Source organism: Ambystoma mexicanum, chromosome 8 (assembly GCF_040938575.1).
Source record: "Ambystoma mexicanum isolate Mex_15411 chromosome 8, UKY_AmexF1_1, whole genome shotgun sequence".
NCBI classification, from domain to species: Eukaryota; Metazoa; Chordata; class Amphibia; order Caudata; family Ambystomatidae; genus Ambystoma; species Ambystoma mexicanum.
Window position 1 is genome coordinate 1,036,869,501 of NC_090929.1, and position 22,014 is coordinate 1,036,891,514.

Below are 22,014 nucleotides of genomic sequence, written 5' to 3' on the forward strand. Positions count from 1 at the left end.
TGTACAGTCGTGAGCATGCTTATCTTCCCATGAGTGTATGTTGGAGCTATGATGGAGCATCGAATGCCACTTTTTAACCAAAACCTAGACAGAACCCTCACAAGTCTTTGAACACCACCAAAGATGGTTGCCAATGGATTGTGACCATATTCAAATTTCTTCTGATCCCTTTTTTACCAACATCTGTGATTTCTTTGGATATTGATTTTGTGACATGCTATACATCAAATGGATGCTTTATGTGCAGGAACTGCTCTTGCATGAGCTTTGCTATTGTAACTTTCCTGCCAGTGGCTAGGAATTCTATTTGCAATCCCCCTGATTGCAGAAGATCAGTGGATTTATTGAAACCATACTTTTCCATGACAACAGAGGATGTACAATCTGACACTTGCACCACAACAGAACTGACTATTTATTGTGTGTCCATGTCCTGGAAGTATAAGTACAGTACTTAGCCAAAAATCCAGGACTGTTTCACTGTCCATCACCAATAAGCCTATCCATTTTGCCAGCAAAACCATTGTCTATGGATATCTTTTTGAGAGTCCAGGCCTGACTAATAGCGGTGAACAAGAACTGTCTCTGATATTTGCGGTATGCAGTTTTAGCAAGGAACTCAAGTCCTCCAAATTTACTGAAACTTTATATTTTACTAAAAGTGGAACGACTGAATATCAGAGCAAACAAAGTCAATTTCCAGCTGTTACAAAAATGGGTTGTACGAACCACAAAAAAGTGTAATGGTCATGCACACAGCTCCCTTTGATCTTTCGGTTTGTGCCTTTCACTACTCTAGTAAACTTCACCAATGGCTCCCCACAAATCCTCCTTCATATCCTATAGTCGCATGTGATAATTTGTATAATCTGTAGAGGGCAGCTGTCAAATACAATGTATTTTTGTTCCCTCAATAGCCAATCGTCCTGCAATATAGTGGTTTTAGCTACTATGGTGGAGGATACGTCCTCTGCACTACCCCTGGTGAAGTCAGAGTCATGCACATAGTAATCGATTCCTTCCGAAGATGTCTCTGATTTCAATCTGTGATATTTCAGGATTTTCAGAATGTATTGCGGAAACAGGGAACATTATGTCTTTCTTTGACAGAAATTCTTTCTAAGGCGTGGATTGGTCGAGAGGATCAGCAAGTAATGATGAAGCATCTTCTGTGATATCGGTCAGTTCTGGTGGAGGTTGTGTGCTGTAACAATGATCCATCGTTACTTTCCATGGCTCGCTGGTAATATTCAGTTCAAATTACAGTCACTGCACATCGACATCCCAATTGTGAACCCTCGGACAAGCATTTGCAACCTCAAACAGGAGTTGCTCCCAAGTGACATTGTTTGGCAAGTGACATCCTTTGTTAGTGGTGTTGTCTGAGTCTTCCTGCTCCCCTTCTTTCTAGGCCTCTAATACATTAAAAAAACAAGCATTATTGTGTTGACACTTGCAGAACATATGACTATTAACCTTACAATCTAATACCAATGAAAGAAATTCCAAAGCACCACTTTGCAAAAAATGTAAAAGTCTGGTTTTCAGAGGGTGTTTTATACTGTCAATCTTGATGTGCCTAGTTTATCCCCCATCTGTACAGAACATTCACAACAAGTTGAAAACAACCGTACATCTCTTCTTTGGAAAAAGACAAATACAATTGCAACAAGTACAACATTTCACTTTGAAAAACACTTTACACACAATGAACGGAAAATTAAAAGTCCAATGGATGATAGATTATGACTGTCACAATTATTTGTGTACCTGTGGTCCACGTGTCTCTTCCATCTCAACTGCTTCAGTAGTAGACTCCTTGTACATAACAACACATGCAATGTACTAAATAGATAATGTAATTCTACCTTCTTTGATAACATTGATAACAAACATTACATCTTCATAGATGACCTTGTATGATTGTCGAATTTCGATAAATTATCCAAACGCAAAAGAAAAGGTAAATATACTGAAAAAGAAATACTTTTGTATAATTGAAGAAACATGTATTTTGTTTTTATAAAGCAAAAGTCGACCATTGTAAGCAACTAAAAATGCTATCATTAATTGATTTTGAAATGTACCCTTGGAACTTCATGGGTGTCACAGTGAATTTTTGTTAGAGATAGCACTATACTGTCATCCTTCAAATATACAGGAAATACATTATTGACACCAAAAATATCATGTATTATAATTTTGATTTTCTTTTCTTGCACTTTAGATATGCAGCAATAGTATTTTAATACATAAATAGACCATTTGGAAAATAAAAGATTCCATGTAAATCATCCACAATCATAGTTTTTGTAATGGATTACTGCCATTGTTGCATGTAGGAAGGTGAATGACACTACTACATTGATGATTGTATGCATTCAGATTTTTCAACAGTGTTATTACTTGTAAACAAATTATCATTTATGTTATTACTTGGAAACAAAATAACATTAATCGCCAAACATTACCATATTTCAATAAAGTATCTCGCGTCATACCTCATACGCCTGACAGGTTGCAATAGAAGAAGAGTATGTTGCCTAAGTACCGGCATCCTCCTGTATACCATTTTATTTTTTACATTTATAATGTTAGAAGAGAAGTATAGCAATATAAATGAAACTAACAAGTGAATAGATACTGTGGTAAGACTCAACATTTTCATTATTATCAATAAGAAATATAATCAATAACAATTATCAGTTTGTTTAAAAGTTGAACTTGACCTTACATATCTATAGTATAGTTGAAGATAAATGTAGAATTGAAAAAAATATTATTTGAAAGGGAAGTGAGCTGAATGTTGATTCCAGAAAAGTTGATGCTGATGAAACTTGTTCCTTTATTCAATTTATATATTCATGACAATGGTCAATAGAAATTATATATTAGTCATAAAAAATAGACAATGTTATACAATATGAATCAGTTTACATGCATGGCAGTAGGGCCCACTGTTTGGATATTTGAGGTGTCGGTCGTTTCCTCAGGGGTAACTGTCTGGACTTCAATCAGTGTGGTTTAGGTAATGACAGACAGTGTAATCAATACATTAGAAAGATAACCAATTTATAGATACTGCTATTAAAGTACTGCTACCCACATGCCATATGTCAAGTTTGTAGCATTTTGGGAAGTATTCTGAACATTTTGAACAGACACACACACATATCCAAGCATTGCAAACCGCAAAAAGTGCAAAAATATAATGTTATACTTTTTACATTGTCTACACCATCGAACCTACCCACATGACAAATTTCAGGTTTGTAACATGTTGTGAAGGATGCTGAACATTTGGAACAGACACACACATTTATCCAAGCATTGCAGACTGCTTAAAAAACACTTACATAAATTTGTGAAACATTTCTATTTTATGCTTTGTACATTGTCTGCACAATGGAACCTAGCCACATGCCACATTTCAGGTTTGTAAGATGTTGGTGAACCCTAGAGGCCCTTTTAATCAAGGTAATACATCATACTATGGATGGGACGGAGAATAACTTCTTACACGAAGCAGTAACACTGACTCAGGAAATTGGCAAATAACTCTGTTTTATTTGAAAAGTGGGTGTGTATGTGAATTTGTTGCATGGAGAGAATTCCCCTACGTTGTGTTAGTCATTTTATTTAGGGGCGTGATGTAGTATCATTACATAGCCATATTTGGTTTTGAGTATGTGTAAAGATTGATGGAGGTCAAGTATTGATGATGTCAAATTTCAAAAGAAGAATGTGGGCACCTTCAAACAACTATTGTAAGCGAATGATCCCAAGTGAGAACTACCTTTGATAAGGGTGGGTGAGGGTGTTTAAGGATGAAGTGAATGGAAGAACCCAGGACCTCGTGAATGGTCACATACATATCTTGATTACAAAGGGGAGCATGAAGACACTGGGTCTGGGGTGGCCATGTGGTCAATAGTCTCCAGAGGCCAGACCCCTTAGAGTTGTACATGGTTTTCAGCACCTTGTGTGTTCCCATCCACCCACCCCATTGCGAGCGCATGGTCACAAGTGAGAACTGCCATTGATACGTGAGGGGGATTGATGTGAAATGAAGAAAGCGCAATGGGCCCGGAACCTTGTCAAAGGACACAAAGATATGTTGATTCCATAGACAGGGGGGGTCATTACAACCCAGGCGCTAATTGCGCCAACTTTACCACCATGGTGTAAACTACGTTTACACCATGGTGGATGGCGGATTTACCGCCCCATTCCAAGGTGAGTGGGGCGGTAAATCCCCATTTCCCATTTTCCCTTCCCCATTCCCATTTTTGCCCCATAGGGCATAATGGGAGTGGGGAAGGCGCTAATTATGCCACCGTAAATTACGGTGGCGTAATTAGCATCATGGCAGGTTAGCGCCATGGATTTTAACGGCTGCTAAAAGCAGCCGTTAAAATCAGAATAGGCGTTAAGGGTTAACGACGGCGTTAACCCTTAACGCCTGGATCGTAATGAGGCCCTTCAAAAGGGAGCATGGAGACACTGGGTCTGGGCTGGACATGTGGCCAATGGTCCCCATGCGAAAACTCCTTTGTGTTCTACATTTTTTTAAATAGTTTGAAAGTAACTAACACTTTATTGTTGACTTAGATGATAATAGAAAATAGATGATGGAATAGTTTGGCATGAACAAAGAACAATACATTTTCCAATGTATCAAAATATATATATATCGTGAGTGAACCCATGATATCACAATGTAGTAAGAGAAGAAATAAAAGGCTATAGTGCAAGATTGTCACAAATAAAATGTACAGAGACGATACTTACTCATTAATAGGAGCACAAGGGTGAACAGTTGCTATAAATTCGTGCATCTGTATCATCAGAATTCTCAGGCTGCCCTGAATTCATGCAGCTGGGTAATGCATAGTGGTGGGGGCTCTTCTTCGGCTATGTAGGACAATCAGCCACAGGTTTCTCGGCAACAACAGTTCTCCACCAATGTTGCCATTACCTCACATCGATGGCAGGTACAACAAGTGGAAACTTCTTCCATGCAACTAGGATCAGGATACTGGGAGCGATCATCACAACTTTCACTCGATTGACCATATTGTTGGCTACTTTCTCTCTCAACCATTTCATCTTCGGTATAATCCGGCTCGTAAAGGTATGGTTGAATGGATCCATTTACAAATTAGGGAAACTCCGGACCAACTTGTATAGAATAGAAGTTGGATGAGTCAGACCTTTGCCTGGACAGACTACAATTTCCAGAAATAATTAGGCAGGACTCCAAGTTGTCTCTGTTGCACTGGGTGTGGGTGTAGTTAAAAAGCGTACCACTATCAGGGTGGAGAAGCTAGTTAATTACTACCCCTTTATGATCAGTTTACACATTGTATTAAATAATCACATCATATTGATATCAATTCATTTAACATACATCTGGCTAAAACCATTACAAAATTACAAATTACAAGTCTCCTTTCTCCAAAACACCTAAAACATCATCTAATAAAGGGCTAAAGTGACTCTGATCATCCCTGTGGATGTACCGTCTGATCTACTAATTATAGTTCAGCTAGCTTCAACTGAATGATATCTGACTCAACAATATCTTATTGGTCCATTTATCACTCTACATGTTTCTGTTCTTGTATCCTTTCATTGGTGAATATTCTTCAGAAGCTTTTCTGTGGGTCACTATCAGTATGTTCGTCATTATTTCTTTAAAAACCTATTTCTGCAACAACTACCCCCAATCACTGCAAAAAAGAAACACTCAATTAGCTATAAATGTTATTTGTATAGATCAGGGTATATTTTGTAATTGCCCCTTCAATAGATCTCCATTACCCTTCTTGAGATTTGCGTATGAATTACAGAGAACTCCCTCCTGGGATCTCATCCACCTATGAAAACAATACACAATTACGTGTATTAGAACCTCTTCTTAAAAGTTTCACTTCACACTGTTATCAGTTTTTCTTTCCTCTCTGCTCACCTCTCTTCACAATTTAATGGAAAGGAGTTTCCAATTCTTCAATTCCACTCTAGGTGGTAACCGTCACGGTTATTTGGTTGTTGTTCCAACGCCCCCTTTTGGGTCGTAGTATCTGTGGAACAGTATAGAGTGCATTGTTACTATTGTTCATGATAATCTTTCTTAAAGAGGATAGTTCTACGTGAGGCAGTGGACACTCACATTTCAGACTCTCTAGGTTTTTCTTAGGGTGATCTGTCCTTTTACTTTGGGCATTCCTGTTATTCTGCAATCAGTCATTGTCAACTGTTTAGTAACTAATCTCCATCTAGATAAACCTTTCTTTACTCACAACATTGTAAGTAAATTTGAAGATACCTGTTCACTCGTTAAATATGTCACAGACTTCTCTGGTATTAGTCCCACGCTAATGTCTACCTCTTTCGATTCGGATTCTGGTCGCAACGTTTGTGTCTGTAAATAAAACAAAGTGATCACGCCAAGCTTCATCTCTACTCATTACCTGCTGTCTACATCAATTCCCCCGTATAATATTGAATGGCCTAATTAATATACTTGTAAATCGCTTGGCGATTACATGGTCAAGGTTTACCATTTAGTTGCTCTGAGCTCCACTACTTCTCGGTGTCCATTTTAGTGGGGACTGGAGACGCGACATCAGTTTCTATCTTATTAAAGGTCTTTGGTGCTTGTATTCTGTTGTTATTCATCGGCAGTCATCTTGGATTAGTTAATAGCTATATTAGTTTCACCATTTCCCTTGATAATAAGTAACTTGAGATTTGTTGGGGACTTGGATATAATACAATCCTTTATATTAATTTCAACACAATCCTAAACAGGACAGGCACTCTATTTCGATGTTAATGTTTATTTATTCTTGCCATCCTGAGGTCTATCATCCTGGTAGGAAGATAAACACTCCTGCGGTCTTGTATTGGTGCTCATAGTCATTGTGTGTTGTCAATCCCGTATAATATCACGTCTGCTCTCCAGTTGGAGGTGCTATATTAAAATATTGCTGGTTCTTTTTTTGACTACTATTATATTCAACAGGTGGTGGGGTTCTTTTATTTTATTCAAACCAGTTTCTTTCAAGGCTAAAGAGAAAATATCGAATTGTATTCATGTTATTTAATCTTATGCCACTCAACATCCTCATTGAGGCCTCTCTTGTCGCTTTGTGTCAAAAATATTAGTTCTTGTTCTCTCCTTATCAGTTTCCCTTCTTTTTCTTTTAAGTTATTACTGTGGATTTTTTGTTCCACTGTCCATGTAAACTCTTCCCATCCCTGTTTCTTTTCAACAAAATGTTTTACCATCAGTGCTTGCTCAATCCGATCTTCAGGCAACTTCTGTGTTCCATTGTACGAGTCTTGCTTTTTCTGTTAACTATACCCATGCCCACCGCAACAGAGACAACTATTTTTCTGGAAAGGGCTGCATAGGTGCCATATTATTGATTGAAGAAGTAGAAAATTAACTGTGGAAGAATAAATGTAAATTAGTAATTTGGGTAATGAATTGAGGCTTTATTTTAAAATGCAATATAAAAGAAAATGAGCAGAAGAAACAGACATGTTATAAAAACTCATAGTGCAAAGACAACAAGAATAGGACCAAAGTTGGAAAGTTGTCATTGGGACATTGAAACAAGAACTGATGTAAATAAACAATTTAAATATGGTTTAGAAAAGACATTTGTCAATTATGTAAAAAGTATTCGAATTGAAAGCGCTTACAGAGTAAATTGATTTGAGCTAGTGCAAGTACTTTTTTCAGTTTAATTCGTTGTAGTTGTTAGGTAGCTGAACATAGCAAAAAGAAGTTGTGGAGGCTCGTAATGAAATTAAAAAGATGGCCACTAAGGTTGCAGAAACTCCAATGGTGTCTGATCAGAAAGGGTTTGTTGATAATTAGCGACGAAAGAGTCGTCTTGAAATGTCCATGGCGACACATCAATAGATTGTTCACAGAGGACATTCACATGAGACGTGCACTGGCATTGTGACAAGAGCCGTAAGCATCTAATGATGTCAGTTTAAGGGGCGGGCGACTGATTTACTGCAGCAAGGGTACTTGAACTCAGGGCGATGGATCAACGTATAGGATTGTCACAAGATGGTGGCCTCCGACCTGTAAGATGTATTGGAAAAATAATTCTGATCAACCAATATATGCCCAAAAATACATGCTCTATCCATTATGCCAAAACAATTCCTGAGAGAACTTCCTCTTTAATACATTTGTATCCTTTATACGAGTCATAAAAATCTTATGATGACATATGTTCAACATCATGTAGCAACTTCAAAAGAGCAATAAAGTGACAAAGAAGATTAAGAATATTCATTTCATACAGAAGTAAATTGGCCATTCACCACAAGTTAAAAATATAGAAAAAAACCATCACAGTTTAATATATTTCTTTGCCTACAATTGAGTAAGTATTCAGTAAATTTTAATGCAACGTCAAACCAACTCTCCAAAGTGTCTGAACTGAGTTTTTCCATCTTCAGGCTGTATAAAGATGTGAAGCATGGGCTGCCTTAAGAATACAGCATCATGGCTACCAGTCAATGTACTGCTTCTGCCACTATAGTTACCAAATACTAAGCTTGACAAGTCGAATCTTATTCCCTATGGAAGCAAAATACTTAGTTTACCGAAAAAGTTCCTTCAATGATTCACCTAACTCAAAGCAGATAGAAAACGTATGTACCAAATCTGTCTTTTGCGCCTGACATTGAGAACTATTTTGCTGTTCTGGGGGTAAGGAATTGCTAATAAAAATGGTTTGTAATATGAAAAGAGCACCAGTGGTTAAACCCATTTCCCTTCCATTACCCTTATTGAAAGATGTATTATACCCTGACATGACACATCTTTCAAAAAGATATTGAATAGTTTCAGAAATGTGTACACCAATTGCATTATCCCTACAGAAGATATCAAATTACAGAAACTTTAAAAAAAAAAAAAATCAGATGGTGCTGTCGGAAGCGGCCTCATTGTATTGTCTCGTAAACGAGGTGTGGCTTGACATACTGGCATGTTGGTACGTTGTGAGGTCCTTTCCTCACTATTGCTTGCATCAGCGATCTTTGTGGCCTCGGTGTTGGTCAGTTCTTTCCTGGGAGCAAGTGGAACGGTGTGCCCGTGGGCCTGGTGCCACACCTGGGCGCTGACCCAGGAGCAACTCTGGGCTGTGCCACTTGCTGTCCCAGGGTGCTGACCCGGGTTCTGCCTTGCCCTGCTGAAGACTCGAGGTGAGAGCAGAAGTTCTGAGTCCCCAAGTTGGCGGGGGACCTGAGAGCCGGTATTGGGTCTTCCCCTCCTGGTTGGGCTTGGTGTGCTTGCGCTACGGCATTGGTGAGGAGTGGGACTGCGAGGTCCCAAAGGCTGATTGCACCAGGCACTGGCTTGCAGGTACCTGACTCAACAAGTGGGGGGTAAATATGGATAACTGCAGCACGTAATGGTTGAAGAGCGCCATATAAGCCAATTACCATTATTATTCTTTGGTTTTATTCTTGGTGCACATCTTGTCTGTGCTTTGGCAGCTTTGTTTTGTACATGTAATTATCACAGTTGCTTCAAAAGGAGAAAAAAAAAGGCTTGAGGGAGACCTTTTCAATATATGTCTACATACGCGCTTCGCAGTAAATCAGGTCCTCAAGCAGGTGTCCCCTGTAACTTGGAGGCCATGGAGAATGAACAAACGGCGTATCACCCAGGATGCAAAGGGAAGCGGGGTGCAGCAAATCTTTGACGAGTATCCCTTTAGGGGGTACGACTTCAAAAATAACACGTTTATTCCAAAAAGCAACTGAAAACGCACAAGGTCTCACAAGGGAACAAGGCATGACACTCCTCGGTCTTCAAGGGATGAGGCATCCGAAACACAGAGCATGAGCGACAGGGACCAAATGATAGACTCTCCACCTACCCACACAGAAGATCTGTCTCTCATGGAACCAACAATCTCACAGGAATTGGCCGGTATGATTTCTCCAAAAATCAACGCCAGTGCATCAGAAGAAATGACTAGCATGGCCACCAATGTTCCCAAAACCCTGGCGGCTCCGCCCCTTAGCTCACATCTAACCAACTCAATGGAAAAAACCTCAGAACTGTTTGGACCAATAGATACTCTGTCAGATAGTGACGCAACCAACGAGTCTCTGAATAATGATGGGAAGTTTCACAGGGACATCAATCCTAGTACGCTCATAGACCAAGCCACAGGAAATACTTTAACCACTCTAAACTTCGTGTTAAACTCACTGGTGAGGGTTTATGAGAGATCTAAAAGCCCACATTAAAACTATGAACTCAAAGCTATGCTTTTTGGAGATTCATCACGGCTGAAACAGCGACAAGGGTGCTTCAGTACCATGTACCGGACGAGAGACTCTTTTCTAGTCCTAGAGCATCCGTTTTGTCACTGCACGTTAATTCTGAAATGGTTAAAATGGAGGAAAAAGAATCACGAGAGGAAGTGGTCGAGTGCATACCCTCTTGTGAGAAGTAACTACATTCGAGGGTGAGTTTTTTGATGGGGAAAGAACCTGCCAGCACTCAACCTAGACCGTGCAAATTTGACAGAACAGAGAAAAGTAGCTTGGATGATATTATGGAGGGAGAAGATGGTTCTAACTGCTAACACACAAAAATCAAAAAATGAAAAGGGCTCCAGACAGAAAAAGAATTGTGATTCAAGGAAATTCCTTCGATCTTTAAGACAGCAACTGGCCTTTGCACATTCCGAAGGGGCATATCAAGAGGAACAGCTAGCATGAAAGAACAAAAATAATAAAAACGGTAAAAAAGTAAAACCGAAGAAACTTACCTCTGAGGTGGTGGAAAGTACCATTTTGCCCTTTTTGAAAAAAACATATCATCAAGTACGACCAAGTGAGATAATAAACCTCTCTGCCTACGAAGAGACCGATAATGAAGATCCGTCTATGAACAACTCCTTGGCCTCTAGCAAACAAGATACATCAGACTTATTGAATGAGTGCCTGGACTTGGCAAAATCCATCGCTGGCCCATCGACATTGACTAGAACGCGACCTTAGAACGTTGACTGTCACAGGAAGAAGAAGCTTACTCTGTACCAAGAGGACTAGATGTACCCATTCGGTTAGGGCCGAATATACATAAGAAGGATACACGTGGCAATGGAGCAGGAGGTTGTTTATGGTGTCCTAGGTCATTAACACATTATGGCATGGGGTCAGATAATGATATAGTATTGAATAGGGCCTAAGTTTTAGAGTTATTCTCACATATTTTGTCCCTTAGAAATGTATATCCAAGTGACTTGGCCTTAATGGAATTTCCGGATTTTAAAATAACTGATTTTGTTATGGCAACATTTCAAAACAAAACCTGTTTATGAGCTACTTCTTACAGAAATGGAACCACTCTTAAAGATAGAGTTTGACCTGTTTAAATATCAAAACCCTACTTTGAGTGATAAAAAGGAGAGGGAAGTTCAGGGTAGGGTGGTGAGAAGGGATTGTAGGGTTTAATGTAGCCGCTATGCCCAGGTGGGGGGAAAATCCATTTTGTACAGGAGGATGATTTGGCTTGGATTTCCAAATGTCAAGCTGCGGACAGAACGATGAGAGGGTTCAGAGGGAGAACTTAGGAAAGCTGCTGGCTGATAGCCTCTTGGAGCACCTGTGGCTTCAGCCTTTTAGTAAGGGCAGGTAAGGATATGTGTACACTGCAAGGCTTCCTGATTATTAACCTGCAAGAGGTGTGGTTGAGATTCCCTATTTAGATGGTTAGACAACTTTTCTTCAACTAGTATCACAGGGACAGAGGGGGCACCCTTATGGGGGCCTCATTAGGAAAATTAAGAGTGATCTGAATATGGTAGGACATGTATGATCAAGATCCAATCCAATGATATTAACGGTCGCTTTAGTGCCAAAACATAATCTTACTGACCTCGGAGGAGCACTTCTTATAATTAACATCTATTGGAATTAAGTGGCACAGCAGCAGGGGGGTTTGTGAAGTGTGTGGAAGGGCTTCTGATGGATTGGTATGGGGAAAGAGATGACCCAAATGTGTTGATCGTTGGTGACTTCAATTGTAATCCAGTTGAAATCTCAATTAGCAAATATTCTTATAAGACGATAGGTGATATTAGGGTGATGTCAAATGCAATAAGATGGAGGAAATATCATGAGCGAATGGGAGATGGCCTGTCTCAATGTGTATTTCCCTAGTAAAGTTGGTTCGGGCTTCCGTGGAGAAGGGATAATAGCACCTCTACATTGGATTACATACTTATTTCCAAGTCAATGTTGGATAGATGCAGAGGGTTGAAGATCCTTGATTCAACCCAGAGTGATCACAATATTCTAGCTAGTGCTTTTACTGGTCCCCTCGGCCGCAGGTTTAAAACCCCAGCTGCGCACCTGGTTGTAAACTCAGCTGGGATGTGCCTGAAATGGACGGTGAGAGCGGTAGATCACTTTAACAAGGATTTAACATACTTGTTTATCCACAGAAGAGAAATTAGATATCTTTTCTGTTCCCTCGTGCGCAGCTTTTTTTAGAGACAACCCCCTTATTAAGGACACTCAAAGGCATGGCTTTCCAGTGAATAACAGGGCAAAGCATACTTATGATGCCCTCATACACGAAAAGAAGAGGGGGTTAAGGCAACAACTGTGCACAATTTTAAACGTCAATTTTTCATGATGACAATTGGAAGGAGATAAAGAAGCCCAAACCAGGCTTTTAAAAATTGGTTAAAGGGACAATAAATTCTTCGCTATCAATCTGAGGGTAAAATGATGTTAAAGGTTCTAATATATAACAGTAATATTAACTTTAGGAAGTTAATAAATTAGGACCCTGGTCATCAGGTGTATGAACAGCTTAATTCTATCGCAGAAGCAACCTGGATGACCCACATTGCAGCCTTATATAGGGTGAATAACAGGGACCAAGCTCAAATAAACCATCTTTAAATTCTGTATCCTGGGACCTGAGCATAGACGTTGAGGATGTAGAGTTCCATCCAGGGACCAGCACTACACCCCTACTTAGATGTGACCTGTGCATCTCCCTTGACTACTCCCTGGAGTCCCTGCATCATCTTAAGATGGCCGCTGCCATCTCTGTGCGTTTACCAGGCTCCCAGCCTGCACTGCTCTCTCCTTCGAGGAAGGAGAAACCTGATTGGATGTTGTCCGACCTACCTCCCAGCATACCATCAAGCTGGAAGGCACAGCCAACCCTCATGGAAGGCCCGAATTCAAGGCCATCTGGATGTGTCTCTGCCGCTCTCAAACAGAGAAGCCGAGTTGTCCGCCTGCCCTATATGACTCCCTAAGCATACCCCACACACACAGGTAAGCCAACCGTACCATTGCATTCGTATGTTATGGCTCGCAATGTATTATCCCATTGCCCGCCTCCCAATTGCGCCATTATACCCCTGCCCTAACCCACCCCTTTCCTCCCACCCCTACAACGTGCCACGCAAGAAGCCTCTGTGCACGCCCCTATTGCGCTCACTTTGACCACACTGCCCAGCGACCTCCACACTCCCAATAGACCTTCAAGCACCTCTGTGCTATCCTAAGCCCCCGTTATGGATTACGGCGCATTGCAATCAACCGGCTACACCGCCCTGACCCCCACTATTCCACACAGCTCTGCGATTCAAACTCACTCAGCCGGCCGCTCCCGCCAACCACTCCTTTTCTTCTCGCATTGCTAGAATGTCACAATGCCAAATGGAGTCACTACCACCCTCAACTACAGGCAGCTCACCAACTTCATGCACATTCCCACCTCCACTAAAGCCTTCATTCCAGACAGTGCCCGTCACCACGTTCCACATCAGACCACCCCTTCTCATCCCCCATAGGCATGCGATCAACCTTGCACCGCTACTCAGCCAGTCCGCCCCACCAAGAGGAGCTTTCACAATGCACGCTCCTTCCTCCACGCACAGCCCCTGGCCCGACTACACACCATCACCAACTCTCACCACAACACCAACCCAAGAGCTAACCACTTCCAAGGAAAGTGCCATACAAGCCAGCACAAGTCCCCACCACCAGCCCATTGGTATATCTCATGCAATAAAATGCCCCCACAAACCCAAATAGAGAGGATGGCTCACCTAGCATCCCGCTCCTCCCACCCGTTCATAATGACATCCCTCCTAGCACTGCCAGGCGAAATCACTTCCTCAACCCACACACCTGCCATGGACACCACCTGCCCAATAAATCCGGCACTACCCCCCACGCCCTCACCTAGCTCCCTCCAATGCGCCCTCCTCAACACCAGATCCCTATCAGCCCATGCTCACAAATCTTCAACCTCATCACAGACCAAAACCTCGACCTCCTCGCACTCACCGAAACATGGCTCACCCCATCTTCCAGCCCCATCCTGAACATAGCAATCCCTACGGCTATGCGATGCTATGAAGTGATATATCACCCAAGAAAGGAGGGGGCTTCGCCCTTATCGTCAAGGACTCTCTCCCATTGCATGCCATTAACTCCATCGCTCCTCCCAACTGAAAACATCTCTCCGCCAAACTCACCTGCTCAAATACAGCCTCAAAAACCATCCATCTCATCTACCACCCACCGGGCCCGACCCTTTCCTTTGAGGAGGACCTCACCCAGCTCATTTCTACTAAACTTAAGCACTCCTCACAACTTTTACTCCTAGGGGACTTCAATATGGGCTTCAATGACCCGTCCGACCATGACGCAACTTCCCTCTCCCAATCATTGCAAGCCTTAGGCTGTATCCAACAAATTTCTCAGCCCACCCATACCCATGCAAGCACCCTAGACTGGGTTGTGGACCACAACAGTAACATCAATGCTCCGTACATTCTCCCATGCCCCTGGTCAACCACCACACCATTGCCTTCTCCATCACCACCCCTTGCACCACGCAACTCAGTAGCCAATCCCACCACCATTATGTCCCACAGCTCTCGCAACCTCACTTGTCACCACCTCACACCCCTCTTCGACCAGCCGGTCTCGCCCATGTCCGATCCCTATAGCCTAGTGCAGCACTTAAACGCTCTGATAGGCACGGCCATCAACCATCTAGCTCCCCTCAAAGCTAAGAAAGTTAAGAACATGGCACACCTCAACTCCTGGTTCACCTCCAACCTCCGCTCCTCCAGAGCCTCCAAAAGAGCAACAGAAGCTGTTTGGTGCAAAGAACATACCGCAACCAACAAAGCCCACCTCTCCACCACCTCACTTCAGTACAAACAAGCCATTATAGCATCCAAAGCTGTAACCTACAACACAAGAATCTCGAGCTCTTTTCCATTTTCAAAGAATTAGAGACCCCCATATCCCCACCCACCTCCATCCTCAAAGACGATGCATGATGCAACAGTATCCGAAACACGCTGATGGCCAAAATCACCAAACTTCAAGACAAAATGAAACTCAAACAACAAGTCCTCGCAGCACAGGCCCCCCAACCCATGCCGAGCTTCCACACGCCCAGCATCCCGCCTTTCCACTTCCAACCAGTTCATACAACCACTACCACCCTAGCCAACATCATCAAAGGCCTTAAGCCCTCCTGCTCTAAGTGAGATGCCTGTCCAGCTTCTCTTGTTAAGGAATGTGCAGAATCCCTAATCCCGCTCATTGCCTCCATCACCAAAACCTCCTTTGCCTCCTGCATTGTCCCAAGCTCACTAAAAGAATCATGGGTCTCCCTGCTGCTACAAAAATCCTCCCTCGACCCAGCCACCCCCACTAACTACTGCCCGATTTCCACAGTACCCTTCTTGCTCAAAATTATGGACAGAGTTGCCTACTTATAAATCCATTCCTTCCTGGAACCACACCATGTCCTAGGATCCAAATCAGGCTTCCGCCCCAAACATGGTTCAGAAACAGCCCTCTAAGACCTTAAAAACCAAATCGACGTAGCCACTGAGCAGGGATCCCTCCCTCTCCTACTTCTGCTCGACCTCTCCACAGCCTTTGGCCTTGTTGACCACCATATCTTATGCCAAGCACTGTCTACCTCTGCGCACTTCTCACCAGAGGCCACCAAATGGATGGCCTCCTTCCTGGCCAAGAGATTATCCTGTGTCTTCGCTGGAGAGTCCACCGCCATCCCCAAACCTCCTCCTTTGGCGTCCCTCAAGGATCTTGTGTATCGCCAACACTGTACAACATGTATACCAAATCCCTATTCGACCATCTGGATGCTCGCGGTGTCTCATACACTAACTATACGGATGACACACAAATCCTCATACCCCTCTCTGGAGGTTAATCCACAGTCACCCGTCACACCAACATCATTTACAAAACCATCCACTCCTGGATAGCAGCTCACAGCCTATGCCTTAACGATGACAAAACTGAGCTCCTCATCACTGGCCCAGCATCATGCCATTCCTAATTACACCAGAATTACAAAACCTTCACTGTTAATGGCCACAAGATACCAGTAGCAACGTCCATCAAAACTCTTGGCGTCTTTCTCGACTCCTCTATAACCATGACCCGCCATGTCAACCACATTGCCGCCTCCTTAAGGTACGCAATCAAAATAATCAATGCCAGCAAACCATTTCTCTCCTCCCAGAATCGACTCAAAATTGCACAAACTGGTCTATTGCAATGCCCTACTGTGAGGAACATCAGAAACAAATCTGCACAAACTCCAAACCATTTAAAACAATGCTCTGTGTGTGGCATTTGACATTGAAAGACATGCCTATATATCAGAAGCAAGAATGTGAGCCCATTGGCTTCCAGTCAAGGACAGAATTAAATTTAAGACACTCTCCATCACCTATGAATTCATTGCTAACGAGACCCCCCCAATAACTCACGGACCCCATCAAAAAACATTCTTCTTCCAGACCCACCAGGTCCGCCTACAAACACTGACTGCTCACTCATCGATAAAACAGGAAAAGAGCAAGCTGTGCTAGCTTCTTAGCCCGTGAACCAGCTCTCTGGAATGAACTACTACTTCACCTGCAAAACAAACCATCATACAACGTCTTCAGGAAACACCTCAAAACTCTTCTCTTCAACTAAAATGTGACATTCATGTATCATGTTCAACCACAACGATGTACCTCGCCTCCACCCGCCCTCTGCAACTAGCGCCTAGATGCCTGTGAGTTTTGTGCGTCCTCCTACAAATGTACAAAATAAATATATAAATAAATACAGAGTAGCCTTGATGCCCCTCATTTGTATATGCAGAATTAGAATTTGACTGTTAATCCCCATAAGTAACAAAACAATGGTGTATCCCAGCAAAAGACATAAGCCTAGTTTTTGCTGGAAAATTCATGCGGAAACCATGCTACACTATTTACAATCGACTGCAGCTAAGCCTGCACTTTGAGAAATTAAAGAAAAAAGGTGTGGTGTTTGTATCCCAAATCAAAAAGCTGAAAGGGAGGTTTGAGAGGTATTCATTTCCTCCGTTGGTTAAGTACTACCGAGCTAAGGTTATACCTGTCTTACTCCATGATATGGAAATCCTTTTTAATTACAAGTACTCTCAATGGCAAACACCTGAGGGGTTCATTCGGCGAAAGGTCCTGAGACTACCAGCCTGTGTGCCTGTATGTACTATAATGCACAGGTTTGGCCTTCTATCTATGGCAATTGTGATTGAGTGGAGAACTTCAGCTGTTTATAGAAAGATTCTGGACCCCACTACAATATCAATGTTCACAAAACTCAACGAGCTGATGAAAAATAATAGCTCCCCGTTATTGTCAAACTGCATGGAAGAATGTGAAAACCTGTTGAGTAGCATGAACAGATCCTGAGAAATCGTGTTACTTTCACAACAAAGGTTGATGAAAGCCTCTGGGAACAGGTTGGGATCATCACCAGAGCTTCTATTACCAAATACTCAATTTATTGCAAAATGAAAAGGCCTACCATGAAGTGGAGCCCTATATTTATGTGTCCTAAATGTAGGTGAACATTTATGAGAGTGAGGTTCAACCTATGGCCCTTTCTGGAGGTGAAGGGGGCCAGATCAGGGATTCCCAGAGAATAAAAAGAGTGTGTAGGCTCTGCCACATGGAGGGGGCGAACATCTCGTCACAGAATGCCTGAATACCTTCCAGTTAAGGGTTTGAAAAGGTAGCGGGCGCCCTTCTCTCGACAGAACAAGGCCTGATAACCTGTTCAGTGGTTATTAACCACTTGAGAGTTCGCAGCCACTGCTTTTACTCACTGTGCCTTTCACAGATGGGAAATATCCATTTGCATATCAGTCTTTGTCCTGCCCAGGGGCAGTCCAGCACCGAAATGCAATGGCAATTCCAACCTGAACGAAAGTACCACCAGCAACCCCATACACGTGTTTCACCCTTGTTTTGGATCATCAGTGAGGTGAAGCTGATGCCTCTCTAAGCACAGTGAGAGGGAGACCACGTCTGGTTGCCCCCAGGAGACCTAGGGTTATGCAAATGGATATTTCCCATCTGTGAAAGGCACAGTGAGTAAAAGCAGTGGCTGCGAACTCTCAAGTGGTTAATAACCACTGAACAGGTTATAAAGTCTGTTCTTTCGAGAGAGGGGCGCCCGCTACCTTTGCAAAAATATTTTTCAAGGAACCTGGGATTGGTAACCCTAGGTCTCCTGGGTTACCAATCCCATATATGTATATATATATATATATATATATATATATATATATATATACATACATATATATACATGCACACACACACCCGTGTGTGTGTGTGCATGTGTGGTGTGTTGCCAATGATGAGATATAACAATGTGAAAGTGGGATACCAACCTTCTTTCTGATATATATATATATATAATTTTTTTTAAACTAGCTTGGGAGCAGTGTACAGAGTGTGGGGCCAGCATTTGAGCTGGCATCTTTTAACAATAGTGCAGTACTGTGAGGTCTGTGTGTCAGTAGCCCAGTACTGTGAGGTATGTGTTTCGGTATGTGCAATATGAGCGTTTGTCGTAGATGCACATGTTGTAGCTGCACATGTTGTAGCTGCACTTGTAGGAGCATCAGAGCATGTGTCGTAGGAGCGTGTGCCATCGGAGTGTATGTTAATAGGAGCTTGCGTTGTAGGACCACATGTCATAGGAGCACGTGGCGCAGGACCATGTCTCCTAAAAGTGTGTCATAGTACCGTATTTAGTAGGAGTGCATGTTTTAGGAGCACGTGCTGTAACAGCACGTGTTGAAGGAGTACTTGTTGTAGGAGTGCGTGTTGTAACAGTTTATTGTAGGACCATGTGTTGTATGAGCGCATGTCATAGGAGTATGTGGTAAAATAGTGTAATTGGAGCACATGTTGTAGAACATTAGTTGTAGGACCTTGTGTAATAAGAGCTTGTCATAGGAGTGTGCATCATAAGAATGTGTGTTGTAGCAGAATGTGTCGTAGCAGTGTGTGATAAGAGGGTGTATTGCAGGAGCAAGTGTTGAAGGAGTTGCATAATGCGCGAACTGTAAAACTCCTATGCCTCTGTGTACAGTTTGTGCACATTCATTACCTCTAAGTGAAACCAAAGTCAGCCCTGACTTTCATGTCTTTTCATATGATGCAATAACTTAATGTCTGAACTTTGAAACATATACCTTCTTAGCAAAGTTCGTATGAAAGATGCAGTCCGTACTTCAATTAATGGGCATGAACTGTACAAAGAGGCATAGGAGTTTTACATTACTCAAATGTAATATCCTGAAAACTGCCTTGTCTGAAATGTAAGTACGTGATCAGGTATCTTCTTAAATCAAGTTGGTACAAATATGTATTCATGTTTGGGGCTGTAGACGTAAAATAATCATCATTTTTATATAGATGGCTTTACCAATGTCACATATATTTATATTGATAGTTCATTGCTCACACCATCAATTAACCCTTGGTGTGTATTAAAACAACATGTACCTTGTATAATACATCAATACAGAGTAGTTTAAATAGATGCTGCACACTTATTAATATTGAAAGTCATCTGATATCACTCAATGAATGTCTTAGATCATCATTAGTATCATCACTATACTCAACATACTTAAAAATGCAATAGAAAAGTATTGCAAAAGTTGAACCATTGCCATGTGCCCGTATCTCAAATCAGAACTAAGACTGATCAACCTTCTCCAAGAAAGCAAAGTCACATTAGAAGCCAAATACTTGCCTCACCAGGTCGTGATTGACATCCTCACAAAATATGCTAGATAATCTAGCACATGCCTCACCAAATCATGATAGACAATCTCATAGAGGCCTATGCCTCAATCAATCATTGATAATCAATCCCTCAATACTTAATGTGATATCAAATGCAGTGTTAAAGAGGCCCCTGATACTCACTAATGTAGAAGGTAAGGGGTTGAAGAGGACTTGCAAAAGCTGGATGTCTGGAAAAGACTCCAAAATTCAAAATAAAAATTAAATAAGGAAAATAGTAACATTGTGAAAAATTCCACAAGACACCACCATGGCCTTTTAATAAAGAATGCATTAAATGAGAATAGAATGCTTTGAAAAGAATTACATGTTCATCGGATTTACTGGTGCTTAGCATATAGCCAATCCAGAATAATGTGTCTTTTCTTTGGGCCTTCGGCTGTGAACTGGTTAAGGGGTCTTGGGGGAAAGTAAAATTCTTTCCCCAAAGCAGCTCAAAAGAAATTGGAGTTCTGCTCAAAATTAATCAAAATAGCCAGAACCCAGTTAGGGGCTTCAAAAATCAAAAATAGGTTCAGTACTCCTTCCATCTGGAAAGCCTGGTTTCTTTCATCTCCTTCCAGCCATCTGTATCGGCCTCGTCTTCTGTTCGCTCTGTCGCCCCGAACATCTGTTTTCCTTGCTTCTTATACTAATTCTTTTTTATGAATCGTCATTGCTGTGAATGTGTGAATGATATTCAGCCTATACTAAAATACTCCTTGTATAAAAGATTTGATGTATATAAGTATTTAAAGGTCATTCAGACCTGCATTGTGGGCATGCAGTACCCAGAGTGCTGTTCTGGGTAAACAAATTACATGCATAATATGGGTATTCAACATAACCAGCTGCCAATCTCTTCATCTCTATCATAGATAATAAAACAATCTCTAGCTTTTCAGCATAATACCATGAGGAATAAGTGTGTAAACAAAACTATATATCCAAAGCACATTGTCTGTTTTTTACCTAAAGTCTTATCCCTGCAGAAAGCATCCAATATTTCCCAAACTCATCTCATACTTTGCATCCTCATAATGTTGCAAAAATATATTAAGTTCCATATTATACAGAGTTCTAAGCTCATCCCTTTTCAAACTTTGACAAAGAGCTTGTACTGGAAGTAGGTTTCCCACATTTTACTGAAACCGCTAAGGGCCTACCTATCTCCTAAGGCCTCCCAGAAGTGGTACCCCCAAAGTTGAATGAAGAGGTCAACAAATATCTGGACATTCTTGCATGCAAAAATATGCCACATCAAGGAAGTAATACCGGTCTGACACTAAATTGCCTCTCAAGAGAAGGGAAAATGAGGCAATGGAGGATAAAATGACTACTCAGGGCACCCAGGAGGCTACCACACCATCATAAAGCAGAAGAGAAAAAAATCCTGAAAAACAGAATCTCCCAGGCACTAAGATCGCAAAGAGCCGACACTTCCTCTGGAAAGTACTGATGTTCTCATGGCCTACCGAGGGCTTGCTGACAAATTATCCCCTTATTTCCATGGGTAAGTTGAGGTCAATTCAACTCAACATTACTATGCAAAAGCATTCCTCCTCTGACCCTCAACATGACCATATATCTGATACCACCTTCAAGGATGTACCAACTATGGAGATCCTTGTCTAAAAGATGAATGATCCATCTGAGCAGGTCTTCTCCTGACAGGGCACTATTATAGCAATATTCATCAGGACCACAAACTTCAGAGGCCGATTGTGGTGGGTAGGCCCAGTGCTTATTGCTCTTAGCACCCCGAGTTTAAAATCCTGGGGTGCTGATAGCAATGTATTTGTTCAAA